The sequence below is a fragment of the Streptopelia decaocto genome (genome assembly GCF_964273445.1).
Source record: "Streptopelia decaocto genome assembly, chromosome: 6".
NCBI classification, from domain to species: Eukaryota; Metazoa; Chordata; class Aves; order Columbiformes; family Columbidae; genus Streptopelia; species Streptopelia decaocto.
The window spans coordinates 47016047-47035238 of NC_138660.1; positions in this window are offsets into that span (position 1 = coordinate 47016047).

The window sequence follows — 19192 nt, forward strand, 5'->3', positions numbered from 1 at the left end:
ATACACAAACATTTGCAGTAAAGTTTGCTGGCTGGGTTATTTCTAAGATCTAAGCAAGAAAGTTTTATTTCCTCCTGTACAGAACAGATTGCTTTTTCTTTTTGTGTGAATGCAATGAACTGTATATATACTAAATTAATATAGTGCTATTTGCTGTATTTTTAAATTATTTTAAGCCAAATAGACCTTACAGAGTGTGCTGTTTGTAATGGCTATGATAGCAGTAGAGAGTTACATACACAAACCATTTTTTCTTCAGTGTCTTCATAATGAGTGGTTGAACAACTTTGCAAATAAACTCTATAAACATACTATAAAGATATTAAACTTTGTTATCGTTAGTAATACAGGTCACTTTGCTTTTCAGTATTCAGCAGCTTCTCTCCATGTTTGGAACAAAGATTGGATGTGAGGGGTTTTTACATCAGTTACGTGCCAGTTGCCCTCCTCTTGAGAATCAGCCAGAAAATGTACAAGTCTAAGCCTGTTAAATGCAATTGCAGTCAGTATAGAGACAGTAAGAACTATTAATATGTGGGTTGCCATGGGCATCTTGGCAGGTGCCTTGTTTTACCTGCTGGTCCAGGCATATCGGTCATGCCTGCACTGGGCTTTGAGCTGAGAAGGGAACTTCTCTGTCCAGTGACTGTCCTCTACCCTTTGCTAGTACCAAGCAGCTAACAGAAGAACATGCCATGGTTTGAAAGCAAGAGCCACACAGACAGGAGGGGAGGAAGATCAAGATGCAGCTCAAAGGCAGACAAGGAGGAGGTAATGTTTCCTCTGGGAAGTGTGCTAAGAAAGAAGCTTGGATGGGCTGACAAAGTAAGAAGAATGATAAGCAGAACTGAACAGGGAACTGAGGAATAGAACACCATGGGTGCCACACAGGGAGAAGATGTATAACAGGAGACAATGTGGCAGGGTGAGGATATTGAGTCTATGGATAAGTGAAATAAAATGGAGGAGGCGAAAGGAAAAAGGGAGATGGTCTGTTGCAGAAATAGGGTGAAACGTGGGTAAACAAATTGGGGAAAGGATTGGTGGTGGAAAAACCTATCTTCAAAGTCTGTTTCTCTCAAGTGATGCTGTATTTTCACATCTTAGTGGAATATTATAGGCTTTGTCTTTTCATCCATATGTGGACAAGGTATTTCAATTTATTATGAAAATGGAATGTTTCATCTGCTCTAGTTTATATGTGCTATGCACATGTGTTTGCAACAGTGCAGGCAGGTTTATGATACACCTGCTTTTGCTTTTTCCTTAGGGAACAATGTTTTTACCTTCTTTCAAGTAGAACTCTATAGTGACAGAAGCTACACTCCTAACCTCCTGGGAAGCAAATACAGAAGAATAACAGAAGTATCTGCATCCTGATTGTGTTCAGTCAAGGTAGGACAGTTAAATTTACTCCATATGTTCTGATCTTGTCCCATTTAAATCAAGACCATATCTGCAGATTATCACCTTTAAGTGCCTTCCAATCTCAGTTTTTGTTATACTTGCATCTGTTCAACAGAATTTAAATGAATTTATATAAACTAGAATTGCAACTTAAAATGAAAATGGCAGAATTATCTTTAGGCTTTATCTGGCATTACAACATTTTAGAGAAGGAATATGTTTATTATTTTAAAACATTCTTGTGGTTGCAGAGGAGCACTCATACAAGAGGCTGAAAATTCAGGTTATTTGAGGTATAATGTACATCACGAATATTAAACCTAATATCAGTGTTACAAAGCTTCATATGCTTAATGTTAACTAAAGGTATCTTGTCAATTGTTACTGTGAAAAAGGAGTTAGCAACAAGATAGTGCCATTTTCAGAAGATGTTTTATTGATCGGGTTGCTACAATTTTGAAGGGAACATGAAAGATTAAGAAGGAAAACTAATTAGTTCAATGATGGCTGAAACCCACTGATGACATATACAATTTAATAAATGCTCAAAGGATAATCTGAGCATTCCTGTATATTGATACTAATTGAACTTTTAAGTTCATTAAAAACACAGACTTGATGTATGCTGCTAGTTATAAAAACAACCAAGATGTTGAAATTTATCAATGTGATGTAAAAATAGAATGCTATATAGTTATAAATGTGATGCAAAAATAGAATGCTATATCACTACTCCATAAAACCAGTGTATAGTCTTCTTTGTAGTGTGTCCTCTTCAGCTAGAAAAAAGCTGCAGCAGAACTAGATGCTGAAAATTCCTACAAACACAAAAAGACTTCATAGGAAGAGGCAGGTGAGGGAAATGAATGATAGACAGTGAGAAGATGGCATATAACATTATGTTTTAGTATTTAGAAGGTCTAGTTTATCCCTTTACACAATACGAAAAAGCAAGTTAAATTTGTCAAGTTGGCAGGCAACAAACCTACATCGATAAGTGCATACAGTGTACCCTGTAAAGACACGAGGAATCACGATGTTCACAGGGCTAAAAGATTAGTGAGTTAATAAAAATGGGTTATTATTATATTAAATTTTTCTATTTTTATTTTTGTATGTGTGAAAGGGAAAATCTGAATATTTACTGTTGAAGAGTTTAAAATGCCTCTAAAACAAACAAACAAACAAAACAATCCACAACAATCCTACAACCTTTCTCATTACCTTTTGTGAGATCCTAACATTGCTCAGCAGTAGAGCTGGAGAATAAACCTGAATACAAAATGGGCACAGTTTACTGAATACAGCAATCATACAGCAGTTAGTATTTTGTATAGAATGACAAATTCAGTACAGTGACAGAGAGAGAAGGAGAGACACATCAGTCTTACCACACTTTCCTGTCACTCACGACCATATCACTGTAAATTGGCGTTTGGACAGGCCGAAAGCCAAATAATAAAAGCAACTGGTTTGCTAAAAGAGCATACAATTGATTAATTATGCTTGGGTCAGACTGGCAGTATTGGAGGGTTTCATTGCAGAGCCAACATTCGTTTTTTTCTTTCTTCAGTGTCAGGCACACTCCAGCCTCCATTTCCTCCCAAATAACAAGTGCTCTTTAAAAGCAGGAACTGCATATTTGAACTTGAATAAAAGGGTTGTTGTGCTGTGTAGGATTTAGCAGATGGGCTTAGAGAAGCCGAACCTACCACTAGTCTTTTATTCCACACTAGGAAAAGCTTTGCCATTTTTAATGTCTCTGTTTGTTGCATATTCTGTTAAGCACAGTAGTCAGATGTCATTCTGAGGAAGCGGGCAGCTTAGTTTCCAATGGCATTGATTACACTCAACAGCGAGAGGATGAGAAAGAGTGGTGGTGGGTGGAGAAGTGAAAAGACAGCGTGAGGCATTTCAAGGAGGAGGTTTGCACTCCAGCACTGGGAAGTGGGTGACAATCCCTCTGAAAAACAGTTTTTACTCTGAAGTGGAGCACAGTTAAATCTTCTGCACTCACTTCAGGTTTAATCTCCATCCCCACAAACTACCAGTGCAGCTGGTAGTTAAATGTGCATCTACTTAAAATGAAGAGAAGATAACAGTAGCAAGAGCCTGCATCCTTAGAACAGAGCTGCAGTTTCACAGAGGGAAACCCTGGCATGTTAATCCCTGGCATAAATGGGTGTAATTCTCAATGACAATGCTAAGCCTGTTTACACAGGGACTGAGCTAAACCCAATGATACACAATGCTGTTCAAAATCAATCATTTAATCCTTTTTACATTTTTGTGATCTAACAACCAAAGTTGTTTGTGTTAATAAAAGATGGTGTGACAAAGCTGTGATTGTCACTGAGCATGACTTGCTTTGAGATAAAAATTATGACAAACACACTCATAATCTTATTTTAGATAAACATTTCATCTTGTTATTCAAGAGCAAGTATTAGTGAATTGAATAAATACTCAGCGATAGTTACCAAACTGTGAAATAAAGTCTATTTTTTAAATTGGAAACAATCTGAGCTAGCTTATACAAAGAGAGAAAAAAATCATGCTGGTAATAACTCTACATTTTCTGAAGTTTACAAGGAATCAATATAATCAACAAGAACCTTGGTTATAGTTTCTTTTTATTTTGCATGTATTTATTTTAATAACAAATGAAAGCAAATGAAAAGGGAAAGTGCATGGCACACAGTCTGGAAAAAATGTAAGTATCATTATATAATTTAAGGTATTTAACAAACTACTAAACCACACTGTTTTCTTCTTGCATCAATTGTCTTGAGGCAGAGTATCAGCAACAATAAATATTTGTTTTACTTTGAAACAATTAATGTTAATAAAAGAGCTCAGGGTTAAATCTGAAAGAAAATATCTTGGACACAGATTCCTGATATAATTTATGTCGATATAGGTCCAGAAGACTCTGAAGGTCTATAGAGTCACTTCAAGACACAGACTAGTTGCTTGCAATTAGAATCCAGGTTAACTGGTGCCTAATATTCCTTGTAAAAATAAAGATGCAGACATAGTAGTACCAAAATGTTCTGTCAGTAAGAACATCTACATGAATTATTAAAGAATTGAATTAAAACTCAATTACACAGAGACGATAGCTCTGTTCACTAATCTTACTTTGTTTAAGGGCTGAAATTTGGTTGAGTTTAAGAAGCCCACATGTCTGTGTTTATATTTCATTGTAGGGTATTCAGAATTCTACAACATTCTTTAAAGGGTAATAAGTGTTATGAAACTTGACAACCAACCAGATAAGCATGGTTGATTAAAATAAGTGATTTACAATAACATCGTAAGGCTTGTTAATTTTTGCTATGTTTCTATCTCAAATACTTGAAAAAGTACCTGTGAGAAAGTATGCCTAGTCTAAACAGTCCTTTGAAGTTCAAAATAACAAAATCTGTGAAGATAAGATTGAAAAAAACAATAAGGGGAAAAATAACTTTAAAAATGCATTGTCAGGAAGTGAAAATGAATATTTATGTTTCCCTATCTTTTTAGATTTCAGAGGAATTGTGTTATTCCATTACCAAAACACTTTGCATATTGGTATGTGTTGCTAAGGAAATACCAGTAAAGCAGTATAATTTAAACTTACATTATGCTTTGAGCTTCCATTTCTTTTTCAGAATTGTTTATTATCCTTTTCCTGAATCAGACCATCAGATTTTAAAAGAAAACAAAAATAATAAGACTCTTTGAAAGCCATGAATTATTGATGATAATGCAGGCAAATGTTAACTGACTGTTGTTTGCAATGGATTTTCCTACCATTCCTGAGATCAAGAATGGGACAGTTTTATCTGCTGTGTTACCAGCATCTTTTTTAGTAGAAGTATACCGTATGTATGTTTGTGATGCTACATATGATTTTCATGTTCTTGTTTCAAGATACCTTACTTTTCTGATTTATGTTAATAAAGCTTTTGGAGATTCCCAAGTGGAATGTAAGTATTACTTACGTATTACTTACATTATCTAAGTATTACTACTTGTATTCATAATGTGAATCAATACAAGGTTTACCATAAACGTCCACGTGTAACTACATGAACAGTGGTGGCTTCGGGCCTTTTGGTTTTCATGCCCAGCTACTAGGTGAGATCAGCAACGAATGTGCAAACGTTCCCCAGGGGAGCCTAGAGTGATCTTTTTTTATCTCTGAGAGTTCTGCCAAGTATTTTGATGTTCCCTGATGTATTTTTTTTTAAACACAATAAAACATTTTTTGTCAAAGAGAAGTCTAGAGGGCTTAGGTTATATGTATATACACATACATACAGATGTGCATGTGTATCTAAAAATACAACGAGAGCATAGAGAACATCAGCAGGCTGGGAAGAAGAATGGAAGTTGGCTGCCATCCAAGTAAAGAGAAGTCCACGCATGAGAGAAAAAGAAAATCTATGAAGAGGCATTTAACATAAGGTAAAAGAGGAAGGTTGTATGCTTAGAAGTTCTTCCTAAAACCAATGGTAATATTGGATGAGAAGTAAAAGAATAGTTATTAATTGACTTTGAGTTTTTGGTCTGCAAAAGTGTATATAAGCCTCAACTTTCATATTTGGACTTTCTAAGCACTTTTATACAAGGGGCCTGCTGGGGCTCCACATTCTTCTGCAGTCAGTATGGGTGCTGAGTCATCAGGAAAGTTGGCCATTTGGTTTCAGGTTTCTAAATATAGAAGTGAACATTTAAAGCCCTGATCTGGGAACAGTGGACATGGATAGGCAGCTTTGGTGACCTGAATGATTTCATTGTTAACAGTGCTCATACCAGAACCAAAGCTGTGTCTGTATTACATGTACTCCTGAGAATCATAGCTCCTATGGCAAACAAAAAATAATTGAAATTTTAAAATGATGAAAAGAAATATAGGAGCGTGACAAGTTTCGGCCTCTGCTAAGCATCAAAACTCTCTCAGGATGTCTCGTGTGCTCTCGCTCTATGCAGAGGAGGTGGAAAAAGTAGACTTCGGGGGAGGGAACAGAAGAGCAACCTACCTTAAGGAAGGAAGTTTAGGTTGTGTCTTAGAAGGGTGAATTTTGACAATTCAATTTGGTTTGTGGGCATACGCCTTGAAATTGTCCGTTCTCCGAATAATTATCAGAGAAGATCCATTTGTACTATCTTTACCTTTGCAATTGGTGTGTTGTACCAACATTCAGTACATGGATTGGTGTTTTGTTTTGTTTTTCCTGATGAATTTCTGCACACTTTGGTTTGTTTGTTTGGGAACTTTGCTAAAATAGGACCTTTAATATTCAAAATGCTGTGACAGTGAATCAGAATTACAAAAAGGCACTTTCACTGTAGATAAAAGTATATAATCTGGTATTATGTAGTACAAGCTCCTTCTTAAAGAGGCGAGGTTTTACATCGGTGGTTCAGTGTGTTATTTTGGCAGCATTCTGTGCCTTCTGCATAGATCTTAGGTGAAGAAATGCTCGCTGAGTGCTTCCCCACCTGAAAATGTGGGGCGGGCAGGGAGAAATTCTGTCTGGTTAACAGCCATGTCAGTTTGGCTCAACGCGCACACCTCTGCCAGGGTCGGCCTCGGCCGTGACACCTGCCGGCTGCCACCGAGGTGCCGTGACTTGCTCCTGGTCCTCTGCACAAATCTGCTGCTGCAGGGTGTGTGCAGCCGAGGTGCCATCTCCCCACCCGGTGACCGTGGCCTTCCAGGCAAACGAGTCCTTGAGTGAGCTGTGAGGGCTGCCGGGGATGGCTCTGGCAGGCAGGTGCGGCCCAGGGCCGCGCCAGTGCGTGGCTCTGCTTGAAGTGAAGCACGAGGAAGAAATTTTTACAATGAGGTTGGTAAAACACTGGCACAGGTTGCCCAGGGAGCTGGTGGATGCCCTGGAGACATTCAAGGCCAGGCTGGACGGGGCTCTGAGCAACCTGATCTGGTTGAAGATGTCCCTGTTCATTGTAGGGGGCTTGGAGTAGATGAGCTTTGAAGGTCCCTTCCAACTTAAACTATTCTGTGGTTCTATGATTCTAAATCCTTCATTATTTAGATTTATTACAGTCCAGATAGGCAAAACCCTTGGTGATTTTTTTAATTTTTTTTTTTTAATTAAGGAAAAGATACCTGGCAAGTGGATAGCAGTAGAGGAAAGACTGTTTTGAGGGAAAATAGGGATTTTTTTCTATAAACTTCATATCAAACTTTTATTCTGAGTACCCAGTGTGTTTCAAGAGCTATTTTTTGTAGGTAAAATAGCTGGGAACAGAACTTCTTAACAGGGTGCAAAAAACCTGTAGCGATGTTAAGTAACAAAGTGGTATCCGTTGCATTCACCATGCAGTGCTTTTGTACAGCAGCACTTCATGTGCAGCTGACTGGTTATTCAAAAAAAAAGTCATTACATTACTATAAGATGTGAGCTTCAAAATGAGACTGTGCCCCCATTTTCTGTGAGAACTTAAAACATGCAAATTTTGAGGTTTTAAAAGTTAGTCAGCCGTATGTGAGTTACAAAACCACAACGAGTTAGCAACTTATGTTAAAATTTGAAATGAGTATTTTTTATTTGCTTCTAGTTCGAAACCAATTTTATCAGTTTCCTTCCAACTGGTGTAAGACTAAGACAGATGATTTTAAAGCAAAAGGGGATTTCTTGACAGTATTACAGCAGGATGATGGGAAGAACCTTTTTCTGATCAAACCAGAGCAGAGGACTACACTGACACTTGTCTTGAAAGGTACGGTTATGAGCCTGCCCCAAGCTGTAGGCTTCTTGTCTGTTGCTCTGTAATGCCTGCTAAACTCATGGAGTTTCTCATCAGCATGTAGATGGAGTCAAGATCTCTGGGCTCCAGAAGATAAATGCCTAATACGTGACCTACAAGTGCATTTCTGCTGCCTGTGATAGATAGAAAGCAAGCAAGAAAGTCCTGGTTTTATTCCCCTAGAAGAAAAATCAGTAGATGTTATCTAATCCAGCCCCTTTTATTGGGACTTTCTATTATCTTCTTTGGAGTGGACTAATCCTGCTTTCAGTTATGCATAATATGCTGAAGGTATCGATTTGGGACTTTATTACTAGTCTTTATTGTAATATAATTACTTTTATTATGGGTGCTGTCTTTGCACAGGATTAAACCCAGAATGGGTCTGTTTTTCTTAATTGGACTTTTTACTGCTGTTTGTCCATTTTACACCTGCAACATTCAAAATGGTAGCTACTTCATGTGTGCTGCCATTAATACATAATTGATGAGACCTTGTTACAGTTAAAAAAATATGGAATGCAGCTGAAATGAGACAGAGAAATGAAATGTGCCTTAGTGATTGTCTAAAATATAGCCACAATTCCAGCTTAAAATCTAGCATTATGTGACCAGTTGCTACATTTCATTTGAACTTTGTATGAAAAGAAACATAGAAAATGCAAAATATTTTCTGTATCCACTGTGGAATATTTTCCAGTGGAAGTGACTCCTCTGTGTCTTCCACAGTGAGATACACCTAGTTAGGTAGCAGTAATTCCTGGTAGTAGTCATTTGGTTTTTGTTTTCTTGTGGAATTAAATGCCATTTTCATTCAGTCTTTGTCTGAAGGCCCTGCAGTTTCAGTAATTCCTGTTAATTCTGAAGATGCTGCTATATGAGTTGTGGTGAAACTACATTTCCATGTAAAACGCAAATTTTGTGCATAAAATATACTTGCATATTTCTCTAATTAATTTGCCAGTGCCATGAAGGACCCACAACACCTTCCTAGTCAGTGGCTACTATTATGCAGCATTTAATTTATGCACAAATATAATCCCTGTTGTAGACGGCATCTCTAATATGGCATATATAACCTAATGGTTTTCTTTCCCATGATTCCTAAGACATGTGCTCAAAATTGATATAAGAAACATTGTTCTGACCCACACGAACTAAGTAAAAGTTTTTCTACCGGCTTCACTCAAGACAAGATTTCATCATAAAGAAATTTTATCATCAGATCTGCAGCTATTGTGCACCCCTGTTCAGGTAGATCTTTTGACAATTTGATCAGTTTAATATCAAGTGTTCTTGGGGTACAGTTTCTTTGACCTTCTTGATATTTGTGGTCTTAGTCTTTCAGATAGGAAAATGTACAATCTTTTGTCTAAACGAAAAGGAAGGAGAAAATCCTGCAGCCTGAGTATGTCGGTGCATTGCTGTATTATCAGACTCACATTTTAAAATTAGTTTTTCACTTCTTATCAGAAATGCTTTAGTAAAAGATTTATGTTGGTGTTCAGCAGTCACAGGACAGAAGCAGGACAGAAGCAGTCCAGAGTCTGTATCTGCTCCTTACAGAAAAGGCCTGTAATAGAAGCAGCAGGATGACTTAATACAAATAATTTTGAAAAAGGAAACTAAGCTGTTCTGTGTTCTCATTCATTAGACAAAGAGAGGGAACTGAAGAGTAACCTTTAAGGAACTCAAATCACACCTGAATAATTTGCATTTAGAAAGCATGTTTGTCTCGTGTTCAATTGGTTTATTGAATCTGGGTTAGGTTCCTGTAAATGCTGCACAGCTTTTGCATCTCCAGTTCTTTGCCTAAATGAAAGACAAACCTTTGGAATCTGGCTTGACTATATTACATTTATGTTTAGTCTAATAGAGGTCATGAAAGTCATTGAACTGAATGACACAAATTCTGTTAGTCCTTTACAACTAGCTTTAACAACAATCTCACTTGGATGTTCAGAGTGACAGGAATTAACATCATTCCTATACATAGGAACATCTTTCTGCTTGAAATAGCCTTCGCAAATTCATGTTTCAGTAATCTTCTATGAGGGCAGAGTGTGGTGCCAAAGAGGAAAAGCGGAATATACTTTTCATTCCCAGGAGAAATTAAAAAGAGGGCAAGTGCTTTGAGTGGTTAGCAAGCCTGCCTTCATTTTGATTCTAGAAACTTGAAACAAAGTTCATATTACAAAACAAAAATATTGTGAAAATCAGTGTCTTAAGGAGCTGTGGGGTTGGTGTGACTGTGGTCTGAGCTATATGTTCACAGTATACGAGTATATGAGTATATGTTCACAGTAATTTCTTCCAGCAGGTAGCGGTCATGAGAGGTTTTACCTGAGGGGTCAGACAAAAAACTGTATCAGAAGTGTAAGAGAAATATTGTTGTGTATGTGGTACCGCTGTATAAGACACCTATTTCAGTCCATTTCTGTTTCAGCATTTTTGTGTAGATATCTCAGGTACCTTGTACAAAGTCTTTATGGACAATGTAGTATTTAACAAGGCGTTTGAGACCTGTAATGTTTTGGGTTTTGTTTGTGATTTTTATGCAAAAGCAATGTCACATTGAAATTAGACATGAATCTAGTTTGTGAATTACATTTGGGAAGTGCTTTGTGGAAAAATACCCATTATCACTCAGAGGGATTAGGGATTTAATATTCTACTTAATATACCCAGTATTAGACACATCAGACTGTAAGTAGCATTTCTGAGTTTATCTCTAGCAATAACTACTTGCTTGTATTAAGGCAGGGTGGTAGTTTGGTTCTGATCCTGAAAAACAGGAAAAATCTAATGTCTTTGTGAACTCTGCACTCACGCTCTGTTCATGGGAACTTTGCAATAACAGTCAATTCCTCTTCTGAGCCAGAGTCTGGGATCTCTGAGGTATTCTGAATGTGTGCTCTCCTCAGTTATTGGCATCCTGGTCCCCAGATGGACTATTTTTCTTCCACTGCCCTGCAGCATTCCTTGCCAAAAAGGTTAATCTTACCCTTTAGCGCACAAATGTAGGAGGGCTAGAGTTTGGAATGACAGTACTGAAAGTAAAATCTTCTATAAAAAGCAATCGTACCTTTTTTCCTCAAAAAACCTATGTAGACTCTTCTTTCAAATTGTTGAATCTCATGCCAAGGAGCTATCCAGTAAACAGTTTGCCATCGCTGAGCATCAGGACCAGATAACAAGAGCCATGGATAAGATAACGATCATCACTAAGGGCCACTAGTGTAAACAGAGGATTCTCAGGCAACCTGGATATTTTGTATTTGTTATATCAGCAAAATGGGCATGGCTGCAATCCTGGAGTTCAGTACAGCTGCTTAACTGCAACTGGTTATGAAGCTATGTCAGAAATTGTCCCATCCTGGTGAATAATCATTTCATCTCATTGTCAGCTCATGGTAGGGTTAGAGGGTGGTACGATAATATGCATAGCAGTAACTTTGGCACTTAGGTTTGCAGCTAGGGTAGAATGATGCTGTGTGTTCTCAGAGATGGAGGATACTGCCCATTTGTCTGCTGTTCCTTGCTCTGCTTGTTCAAAGAATAATAAATTACCATCACTATCCTGCTCTGTTTTCTCTAGGCACTACAGGAATGAGACTTGGACTATTTAAGGGATCTACTAGAGCTCAGAAATAAAACATGGGTCATCTAGAACAACAGATATTTCTGCAGTAGTAGCAAAGCTTGACTGTGTGAGAAAAGAGCTTTCTTTGGAAATGATTCCGCTCTCTCTCAGAAGCTACACAAAAGGAACATCTCTTTAACGTTGTATGCTCCAACATAAGTACTCATATTTGTGTGCATGTGAGTGTAAAACAAAACAAAAATTCCAAAACAAAGCAAGCTGACTTGCTCCTTCCCAGCTACACACAGGCAAAAATCTTAGAACTGCATAGACAGCAGTTGTGTTGCTTTACGCATGCCTGAGATGCAGTTGGGAAACAATACAGAAATACATAAAAAATAGAAACCAATGTGCAGAAATGTCTTGCTGCTATTTTGCTTGCTTCTAAATAATGTTATAAATGAATGAGCATGTCCAATTGGCCATGGATTATCCCTTCCCCCATAGGATCTAAAAATTTTATTTTGAACAAGTTTTACGGGATATTTTATAACTTCTTTGGATTGTTTTTTTTACTTATTAATAACTTGACATGTGAATGTATGAGTGTACTGTGGTACTGTCATCAAAAAGAAGATCAAAATAGTGACTAGAATAAGTGAAAAGGAAACAGAACTGGCACAAAATCTGTATGGAACAAAGAAGTTACATTTATTATCCAAAGTACAACTCCCATTGGGTACTTGGGTAGGTATCATGCTAACCATGATGGAATATGTCCTCTAACGAAGGACCATTATTATGGGAAGCAGGTAGTTTCCATTTAAAATAAAAAACAAGGCACAATTACATTAGTTGTTAGCATGCATTAGGCACTTACCCTTACTGCCTGAAGTGGAATTATCTGACAGGAAAATTGGGTAGGATTTTCTATGAATAAAATGCAAATTATATACAGAGTCGTCTGTATGAGTCTTATGGCTGATTTTAGTGCTTTAAGGTTGTTTTGTTGGCATTGAAACATATTTTGGCAGATTATAAAGTACACGAATAACAAATACACGTGATATATCTGATAACAAACTACGTTACCTTTGCTTCCCTAAGATCCTTAAACCTTGACTGAATCCCATCACCTGAGACAGGCATCGCTTTCACTGTATTTTCTATGATAGTTGAATGGGAATGGTGAATCTCTTTGGAAGGCAGAAAACGAGAGGCATTGTCTTTTAGTGGTCAGGTCTGATAGATATGCTCTTTTATGTGTCAGTATTGAGTCTTATATAAGATTTTGCAAAGTAAGAGTAAGTTTTCCCCTAGAGAGACAGATGAGGAATAAAGGATTAGTACATCTCTCCATACAATAACTCCTAATGTGAAATTCTAGCCCTATTTATAACAATGAGAGCTTTGCCGCTGACTTCAGTACAATCACAATTTTACCCCTAAGGTGCAGTTGTCCTTTCCTAGGAAAGCTAATGTATAAAATACAGCCTCTGCCAGCACATCATCAATTCAATAGCATAGAAAGAGGATAACATTGAATGACATCCATAGCCAATAATAGCTGCTGCAAGCATCCTGTGGAACAGTGTATTCATGTTAGTCACCAGCTTTCTGGGTTTTACAGATGCCCAGGGCCTGGAGAAGGGTCACAGGTCAGCAGGAGAGCACCTGAAAAACACCAGGAAGCAGTTCCAGTCACTCCGGCCAGTAAGTCATCTTCATCGGGGTCCCAACTCAAATGCCTCTGTGCAAACACATGTTGCATGGGGAATAAACAAGAGGAGTTAGGGCTGCAGGGCTATGATCTCATTGGCATCACGGAGATGTGGTGGGGTGGCTCCTATGACCAGAGTATTGGAACGGAAGGATACAGGCTCTTTAGGAAGGACAGGCAGGGTAGATGGGAGGGGGAGGGTGTTGCCCTCTATGTCAGTGATCAGCTGGAGTACGTGGAGCTCCATCTGGGGATGAATGAGGAGCCGAGCAAGAGCTTATGGGTCAGGATCAAAGGGAAGGCAGGGACAGGTGACATTATATTGGGGGTCTGCTACAGGCCGCCTGACCAGGAAGACTGAGTAGTTGAGGCCCTCTATAGACAGATAGGAGCAACCTCACCTTCACAAGCCATGGTCCTCATGAGGGGACTTCAACCACCTTGATATCTGTTGGAGGGGCAACATAGTAGGGCATGAACAATCCAGGAGGTTCCTGGAATGTGTTGATGATAACTCCAAGTGATAGAGAAGCCAATGAGAAGAAGTGCTATGCTAGACCTTGTTCTCATCAACGAGGAGGGGCTGGTAGGGAGTGTGAAGACCAAGGGCAGCCTTGGATGCAGTAACCATGAAATGATGGAGTTCAAGATCCTTAGGGCAGCAAGGAGGGCACACAGCAAGCTTGCTACCCTGGACTTCAGGAGAGCAGACCTTGGCCTCTTCAGGGATCTGCTTGGTAGAGTACCATCGGATATAGCCCTGGGGAGACCTTCTAGCACCTTCCAGTACCTAAAGAGGGCCTACAAGAAAGCTGAAGAGCAACTTGTTACAAGGGCATGTAGTGATAGGACAAGGGATAATGGCTTTAAACTGAAAGAGGGCAGATTCAGATTAGATATAAGGAAGAAATTCTTCCCCATGAGGGTAGTGAGGCACTGGAACAGGCTGCCCAGAGAAGCTGTGGAAGCCCCATCCCTGGAGTGTTCAAGGCCAGGCTGGATGTGGCTTTGTCCAACCTGGTCTAGTGGAAGGTGTCCCTGCCCATGGCGGGGGGGCTGGAACTAGAGGATCTTTAAGGTCCCTCTAACACAAACCATTCTTTGATTCTGTGATTATTTTCTTCATACCTGAATGAGGTAGACTCAGGATGAGTTGGGGTTCTTTGTGGAACTTTGGTTAGCATTTGTTTTTTGTATGTTTTTTAAACTCATCAAAGAATGTCAGATGTGGTAAAGTTTTTTTAAAATTTTTATTAATAAAGCACACCATTTATAATTAAGTTTTTAAAGCCCTTCACGACACTGTTTATTTTTCCAGCTCTCTTTTTTGGTTCTGTTTAGTTCTTTATTAGCTTCCTATCCTCAGGTCTTACCTTTTGTAAAGCAGATATTGTCATGCACACATTTCTGGGAGGTATCTTACACCTCATGAAAAAAGGAAAAGGACTCTCGATTGACCCACTGTTCAGTAGGTAGTGTGCTGTGGACATCAGCTGTATTACAGAGGGTCTTTGGCCAGTGTGTTGCCTACAATGTGAAAGACCGCTGCCCATGTCTTCCAGGTAAGACTAACATACTCTTTTTTTATAGGGGTTTTTAGATGTCAGCTAAGAAAATAACTCCTTGATGTGTTTGCATGAGAATGAATCCTGTAGGTAAAATTATATTGCGTAATAGTTTCCTGCAGCTCCCTGGATACTTGTCAGAGTACTCCAAAATTTAATTCAGCCTTTCCCTATGAAATTGGATCTCTGCTTTGTACTTCTGATTGCTTCTCTCAGCTCGATTAATGACATGGAAGGAAGCACTTGTTCTTTCTCTGAATAGTGGCTGGGTGCCTCCTGCCAGAGCAATGGAGATCACCTTCTGCTGAGCTTATACATATATGCAGCAATAGCAGCTATAATGGGTGCTTCAGTGCACTGTGTAATATCTTCCTCCAAATTAAGGAGGCTCTGACACATCAGTCAGTCTTTCCCTGCCTGTATTTGATTGCACACTTAAAATCAGCTGACTCTTGGATCAAGTGGTGCCTTGTAGCTTTAAGCTCAGCAGCAGCTGTTGTCTATGTTATGGAATTCTTCTGTCACTGTAAATGGTAAAACAAGACTCATACTAAAGCTGGCCCCAGAATTTCTTTGCAGTGATCGTCCCTGAGAAACCTGAGCTTTCTTGATTGCAAATAGGAAAACACAGTAGAGAGAACTTAAGAAGGGAAGACACGGATTTTATTGAATAATTTCCAAAAAATGAAGTGAAAAAAATGGATGTATACCAAATCAGAAAGAAGTAGTATAGTAGTGTGAGGTGTCAGATCCCTTTTAGAGTATGAAAGTACTGAAAGTTTTACTCAAGACGGCAAAGTTCTGCATTGTGGTATTAGATGTCACCATCCTGAGGTATTCAGCTTGGCACAGTGAGACCACTTAATTGCCTCATTTCATGCCAGCGCGTTTCAGGCTATGTGCTGAGTATCTCCAGGATTTAGCTTTTTATACAACATGCAATAGATTCAATTTTCTTGTTCTCAAAGGCAATATCTTTAGCAGTAGGTCCTGAAATGCCTTATGGATTCAAGCTGTCCCTTAATCAATGTTGTGGAGGATGCAGTTTTGATCTTTTTCTCTAATATACGAACTATGATACCAGATTCATCCTGTCATACATCTGTCAAACCAGACTGAAAGCATCAGTTAAAGACTCTTCATTACTAGAATGGGGCCAACAAATTGGAGACAATCTAAAAAAGGGAGATTGAAATATAACATAGATGGGAAATAGAGGAAATCTCAAAATAAGGTCATAATAGAGGACTTAAATTGCACATGTAGCCAGGCAGCAGCAGGACATTCTCAAAATATGCTACAGTATCTGCATACTGATACTTACTTTTACAAATATGCAACAAATAGGAATTGTTTGTGAAAAGAACAGCTATGGGTCAAGATGTAATATAACAGAGGAAACAACTGCAAATATAAATATTTATTATTAGTGGACAGTAACTGCTTCCTACTAAAATTGGCAAGAATTATTAATCCAACCCTCTTAATATTTATTGGAGAATTAGGAAGCCAATGATAGAGCGCAGCGAAAAAACCTCTTCTGCCTTCTAGAAAAATCTGCAAAGCTAATATTGCCTGACGGTAATGAAGGCTGCCCTAGTGTACCGATTGCCACTGGGCTGCAGATCCACTACTAAAAGCCACCAGAGCTTGATACTGAAACAAGGGATGAAAAATACAAAATAAAAAATCCTGCCTTAACTGAAGGATGTGCAGAATTCTTTTTCACCTGTATTTTCTGTGGTTGTTAATACTTCTTCTATTAAACACTGCTGGACTGCCATAGAGCAAATTACAAGCAAGTGATGAACATGTCTAGTTTGATGTTTGAGGCTCTTTGATTAGGTGTAGGTAAGAGTCAGTGTCATCTCTGCAGCCCGTGGTATGTTATAATATCTGCTGTTACTTTCTGGGTTGGTTTGCAGTTTGAGTCTTTAACTTATGACTTTTTTTTTTAATTTAGCCATAGATTTTGCTCCCAATATGTGATTGTCTTGAACTACAAAATCCCTGTTTGTTATGGTACTAATAAGCATTGTGCCTACTGAAAGCTGCAGCAGAAGAGAAAGGGAGGAGGTCTAACAGGCTTGACACCATCTTTTGTATGTGTTGCAGCAAGAGGAGAGGTAAAGATGTCTAGGATATGTGCACATATACACATACATACACATTTTTATTTGTTTATCTAATCTCTTGGATGCTTTCTTAATGTCTGTCTTAACCCTTTGTTCTTGAAGTAAGCAAGGCAAAACTACATGACGGGCATTTGATTTTTTTTCTTTGTCAGGAGCAGCTAGTGTCCCTTGTGTTGAGAAGAAAAGGGGACCATGTGGAAAGCTAGATTTCAATTAACACATCAAACAGCAGTTTGTGGGGTTTCGCCTATAACTAAGGTCTGAGTTTCAGGACTGTGGGAATTTTGTGGTTTCCTATACACTTACATATTGCTTTCTTTCCTCTCCTCTACTTTTCCTCTGCTTCTCCAAAGGGGCCAAAGGAAAGCAGTATCATCTTGTCGACTATATTCTATGGTTCTTGCTGATGAATTAGATGAACAGCTGCTTGGAACAGTCTGGGAATACAATTTAGTGAAAAAAAAAAAAAAAGATATGAGATACAAACAAATTCCCTTATGATGCCATTCATTCTGTATGCAGTGGAGGGATGGGGAGGCCTAACATTCAATTTCAATTTGAGACAGTTTGAAAAGAAGTAATTCTGCGTACCCACAAAAACATGTATTTATAGGCACAAATTTTCACTTTGTAGGTAGAAACTGCACAGTTGGTAGTATACATTTGGGGTTTTGTGTGCATATGAACTTATTTTTACAGGCACAACCATTGTAATTTCTTCTCAATATCTCCCAAACAGTTACACTTATTCTTACATTCTATAGTTCACATCTCATCTGTGTGCTTTAAACGAAGCTGGGAAGGGGGAGAAAGAGCTACATTTTGGCATTTAGGACAGTCAAAAATCCAACCCAGAAAATGAAAAGGAACCCATTGGTATGTGTCAGTGTTCCCACAATGTCCTCCTGCTCACATTTCTGCATTGTAAAAATCTGGCATGCAGTTGTGTGTTACATCTGGAAATTAAAGCTAATCTCCTCAGTCGCCTTATGAATGTCATACACCAACTGGAGTAATGGGCATTTTGCTATCTTGTCTTGCTACTTCAGTACATTCCTTCTCAGGTCATTTTCACCTAGCAGCATCTGGGAAGCACACACAGAATTAAACATGCCTGTCTACAGAAACAGCAGAGCCAAACATAAGAATTACATTGATCTTGAATAAATTACCAGTTAGTGGAATTCTGGTAATTCACACTATTTTGGAAAGGTTGATCAGATTTTTGGTGGTGATCTTGGTAATATGGAATATGTTATGGCCTTTGGCCACACATCCCATATTTTGAGCCAGATGTCTGTGGTCTACCAACGTGTTTCCTTTTATCCCACTGCAGGCCAGTAGTAGGAATTGCTTTATTTTGTTGATGGGTTGATTGAAACACATGAAAACCATCCTATGCTATGTATGTTTTGTAAACTACAAGCTTGGTCTGAAAATGTTGTAGACTTCTGGGAAAGTAATCTTAAATAAATATTTTTAAATGCTATTCTGGAACATAATTTTTTTCATGCTTAGATAATTGGAAGAGGCCTTCTTGGTAGTTATGAAAAATGGAAAAAGAAATATATATCTTTTACAATGAACTCCTGGAAGTCATCTAGAAGTTTAATAGTAGCCACGAAGACTTGAACACACATGATATTTTTGTTTCTTTAAAAGGTTTTGCATTAGCTCTCAGGATGAAAGTGTCATCAAATCAACTGTAACAATAGCTCTGTGTGTACGCATAGGTTGATTATTATCTAAGTACTGGTAAGAGTGATACCTAATGCTACTGTGGATAAACACAGAAGGTTTCTGATGACAGCATCTTAAGCATGGGAGAAAAGTTCTCATGTGGTTTACAATACCATCATAACTCTGAGGTACTGACAGAGCTTCATTCAGAGTTTTTCTGTGAGTTGTTTTTCTGTATTTCATTATCACTTTTGTTTCTTCTTGAAAATCATAGGGTTTTTTTTTTTCTTTTAAATAAACCCAAATTAAAATTAAGAATTAAAATCAAATTACCTTTTACTAC